This window comes from Mus pahari, chromosome 3 (genome assembly GCF_900095145.1).
Source record: "Mus pahari chromosome 3, PAHARI_EIJ_v1.1, whole genome shotgun sequence".
NCBI lineage: Eukaryota > Metazoa > Chordata > Mammalia > Rodentia > Muridae > Mus > Mus pahari.
In genome coordinates, this window is record NC_034592.1 from 67,380,625 (window position 1) to 67,386,078 (window position 5,454).

Here is a 5,454-nt window from a genome sequence, read left to right on the forward strand (position 1 = left end):
ACAGCTATATTGTTAACAACCTTGCGATAATGTTGAAAAAGTGATGATTATACCCTATTGCATATTCAGTGTCTGCCTCACTCTGTTCTAAATACTTTGCATCTATTAGCTCATTCCATGTGTTATTAGCTCAGAACCAAGTGTTATTATGCTATTTTAATGAATTGGTCATTTACTGTTCTGTATTAATATTGCACGGTGGCATATGAGTCCCAAAAGGAATCCCAAATACAGACTATTCCTATGGCTTGTCAACTGTCAACTTGTAGTTGTTTATCCTTCCTGGGTTTGACATCTTTCAACAGTCCCTTTAAACATATGCTGCATAGGAAAGTTGCAAGTGTTTGTGTGTGCTCACATTGGGTCCTATATTCTACTGTGAATGATGGTGCAGGAATAGAATAGTAGATATATAGATTAAAATAGTATCTAGCAATATAGTTTCATATTTATAGAAAGAATCTTTAGCAACAGTATTCACATGATGTTAAACCTTGTAGAGTTGGCACTCACTCTCATATCATAGCCAAATTGATTATAGATATATTTAAATAAGATGAGAACATAGTAAAAATAAATATTAGGCACTAAAGGAACTCTTAAATGAGGTAATAATCCTATATCTATAAAGATAATAAGCTATTTTTAAAAGGAAATAAACAATAAGCACAACAAAATGAAGTATGAGTGTATGTTTGTATATTTGTGTGTGTGTGTGTGTGTGTGTGTGTATAAAATTTTGACCTTTGAGCATAAAAACTCCATTTTACAATTATTCATTTTTTAAACTAAAATATTTTAAAGTTCTTTTTTTTCTTCCTTCAATAACTATGTACTTCTCTTTGGTCTCTCTCAAATTTACACACACACACACACACACACACACACACACACACACACATGCACAATGCTTCCCTTTAGCATTCTGTAGTTGCTTGTAGTTCTTTGTCTAGGTTTAGGGTCATAAGATTTCCCTCATTCACGCTACCATGTCTATTGATATTGCCCCTGCTCAGGTCTCACTTAGTCAAATTGTTGATACTTCATAACTTCCCTTACATTTTAAGGGAAACAGTAAACTTTATGTTCCTCTGACTCTTACATTCTTTCTGCTTTTTCTTAATTGAACTTCAAAACCTGCTAGCAATCAATTTAAGCAAAAACAGAATTCAAAGAGCTAAATAACGGGGGGAAATGTTTAGTCAGTAAAATCAAATAAAGTCAAAATGAGCTCTGTTTTCTATCCAAAAGCTTACTTAAAGAGAGGGTGACAGGGAGCTGCCCACTCACTGAATCATATTTGTGGAAAAGAATGTGATTGTTCCATTTTAAATTGAAATGCATGCTTATAGTCCTTTTTTAAATGTTAGCCTTTCCAGAGCTACTCAAGTTGAAATTAAACAGGCAATCTATTGGACAAGTTCTTTTCAAAAAATATTTACATATGAAGAAACAACAAGAAAATAATGTTTTGAGTAGATGTTGCTTAAATATATGGTAATCAAACTATTTTAGGATATATTGCAACAAAAGACCTTCTACCAAAAACTCAATACATTTTGTTAATTAAAAGGAATTTGAAAAATGAATTAATTTCAATTCTCCTTTAAAACAGTCACACAAACCAACGAAAGCCAAACCAAAACAAAAAGCAAAACAAAACAAAAATGCAAAAACACAGACAAGTTATAAGTGTGTACATCTCCAGGTACTGCTGTAAAAAATAAGGGAATCTGAAAATTTGGAAAGGAAAGATGTTTATTTAACTAACAGTTTTAGAGTAGGTAATGCCACAGAGCATTGTACTTATAAAGTTCTTTCTGGATCCATCACATTGCAGCAGACAGAATCACCATAGGAGAAAGGGATGGATGCCTTAATGGATAGAGGATCTGAGGCTGGGTGTGGGAGGAACCCTAACCACTAAGCAAACCTTAGCAGGAGAGCCACCTTAGCTCCTCCTGAACTCAGTTCCACCCTATGAAGATCTACCTCTTAAACTGTTGATCAACTCTCAATTTTGTCACAGCCAGGAGATAAGTTCCAAGAGGTGGTCAGAAGGGCAATTCCCATCCAAACCACATTTTGAGAGAAGAGCACAAACCCTCCTGAACCAAATTAAGCAATAAAAGCCTATGAGTTATTTATGTCCTGCTACTCATGATGGAGAAAGGAAAAAAGATTCTAGCCCAGGTGAAATATGAATCACCTGTCACAGGCCAGGATGTGAGAGCAAGGGTGATGGGTAAGAAAGGATTGATTTAGGAAGTTCAGCATAGCGCATGGCGTTTATTTAGATTCATCCCAGATGCTGTAGAGAGACAGAGACAAGTAGTTAATATGTATTTCCACTACATCCAAAACTGGTGAGTAATAAGAAATGATTAGTACAATCTACTATCTAACATCAATAGGAGGGATATTTAAATATTTATTTCTTTAATCAGTAGTAAACATGTGCTATGGCTGTAACTGAGTGTTACATATATACATCGAATGTTCAAGATCCTAGTTTCAATGACTGGCACTTCGGCCAATCAATAAAGACTGAGAAATAAGTAAAGAAACATACCTGCAAGCTGTAATTTCAATAAAATAAGTATTTTGAAGACATCAGGACAAAATATTTCACTTCGTTAGATTTCTAATTCTCCAATTCAGGGGTTTGCTTCCCTTGCATTTTATGAATCACTGACAACCACATAATAAAACACTCTGTAGTAGTTTGTAGCATTTGGGGATATAACTTTCCTGTCTAGATGCTATGATGATATTTACTTTCCTTTACTACATGTTCTATCCTGGATATTCCTAATCTTAGAAGATATAGTATTGCATGAGATTTTTTTAGCGCCTAGAAATATTTCAATAGCCTGAAGATCTGTGGAGGGTTGGGGCTGATCACTTCTGAGCCTTACTTAAATGAACACTTGGAGAATTTATTAGGGCCACTCTGAGATTCTGGACAGCTGCCAGACTATCCTTACATAGAAATGAAAAAAAAAAAAAAAAAACTCTCAGAGAACAGCATATTTTCCCTTCTGAGAACAGACTAAAGCCATGATTCCGCGAGGTCTGAAAGGCAGTCTTGTCCCTCATCACGGGATGCTTATGTTCAGTGATGGTACAGCTGGAATGGCTCTCCAGGCTTGTTTGGCTTCTTGACTAGATGTTGCAAGCACAGAGTTTCTCCTGGAGTTCAATCTACCCACATTGCATTTCAGTAACTGGTCTTGTGTAGCCCACATATCATATTCCAACAAATGTTCCATTCTCGGCTGTATGGCAAAGTATTAAGGTGAATTCAGTTTCACTATGCCTTTTTGCTCAAATTAAATTTTAACTCAAGATTTGCATTTCTGGGTTAAGTATCTGCTTGTTTGTTTGTTTGTTTGTTTAAGTTTTTATTAATCTTTTTGAGTTTTACACTATGCACCTCAGTCTCACTCATTTCTCTGTCCCCTCATAATCACCCTGTGCCTTTGCAATACTCCTCACCCAAATAAAACACACACACACACCACCAACAACCACCACCACCACCAACAACAACAAAAGCAAAACATAGAAAACACCGCATCGTGGAAACTGTAGTAAGTCACAGTGTGTCCCTCAGTATATCCCTCTGTCCACACATCTTCACTTGCACATGTACATTGCAATGAGTCACTGGTCTCATTCAAGATGTCTGGCTTCTATGACACACCATCAATACTGCATCCTCATCGCTGCTCCTCCCAGCTATCCCATGGTTGTTCTTGTCACGGATATCCTGTAGCTTCAGAACAGCAGGACCAACTCTTTCTTGCATCCTGACCATTCTCAGATAATAAGGGATTTGGGGGGTGGGACAATTAAGAGGCCTGGATCTGGGTCTGCATGGTAGTTGAGCTGGTCAGCAAAACAGCACTTCCTTATCCACATCACTAGTGTGAGCTCTTCATCACTGCTCAGGCTAGACCACTCAACACTGCCATGTATAAGAAGCAGGGTTACCTGTCCTGGCTCACCTGCACCCACACCTCCAGAGCCAGTTCCTCCATGCTACCCAGTTAAGACATGGGCCCACTCCCCTAAGTGCTGTAGTCTGTGAGGGGCTGGGCCAGTGTGGAACAACAACAACAACAAAAAAATGGGGCTAGGGCCACTGGGCAAGGTGGACTTGTGAAGTCTGACTGTGCCACAGACCCACGGAACCGCTGGACAGGGGTTGGACTGTGGGAAGGACTCTGCTTCGGTTGTGAGAAAGGCACAGTCTGGGGTTCCCGCAGAACTGCTGAAGCTGGGCTCCGCCTCTCAGGCCACAGAAGAGTGGGTTCTGGGGTCCCTGAGCCACATGGAGAGATAGGCATGACAGAGTCTCAATCTCAGACATACCAAATGCCTCCATATGTAGTGGAAGAACTAAGAACAAAGTAGGAACCCTCAGGTAGACTCTGGCCCAGGGACCAAAGGAAAAAGTGTAGAGGGAAGAAGCTCTGGGTGGTTACCACAGGGACAAGAGAGTCAGGCTACCTCAGGAGGGTTTTGCTCAGTGGGCAACTGGGGTTGGTGGCAGCAGTGAGGTTCCCCAGGGCAGCTCTTTAGAGGGAAACCTGCTCCATTGCTCCAGCACAGGAGATTCTGATGAGAAGAGGCAGTTTATGTAAGATCAAAGTGTAGATATTTTCAGCATACTTAGAAGAAGGTACAAAATACCCATGGAAGGAGTTACAGAGACAAAGTGTNGAGCAGAGACTGAAGGAATGACCATCCAGAGACTGCCACACCTGAGGATCCATCCCATAAACAACCACCAAACCCAGACACTGTTGTGGATGCCAACAAGAGCTTGCTGGCAGGAGCCTGATATAGCTGTCTCCTGAGAGGCTCTGCCAGTGCCTGACAAATACAGAAGTGGATGCTCACAGCCATCCATAGGACGAAGCACAAGGTCCCCAAAGAAGGAGCTAGAGAAAGTACCCAAGGAGCTGAAGGGTTTTGCAGCCCCATAGGAGGAACAACAATATGAACTAACCAGTACCACTCCCCCCAAACTCCCTGGGACTAAACCACCAACCAAAGAAAACACATGGTAGGACTCATGGCACTAGCTGCATATGTAGCAGAGGGTGGCCTAGTCAGTCATCAATGGGAGAAAAGGCCCTTGGTCCTTTGAAGGGGTATGCCAGGGCTGGGAAGCTGGAGTGGGTGGGTTGGTGAGCAGGGGGAGGTGGGAGGGGATGGGGAGTTTTTGGAGGGAAAACAGGAAAAAGGGATAGCATTTAAAGTGTAAATGAAGAAAATATCTAATTAAAATAATAGAAAGAAAGAAAGAAAGAAAGAAAGAAAGAAAGAAAGAAAGAAAGAAAGGAAGGAAGGAAGGAAAGAAGGAAGGAAGGAGGAAGGAAGAAGGAAGGAAGAAAGAAAGAAAGAAAGAAAGAAAGAAAGAAAGAAAGAAAGAAAGAAAGAAAG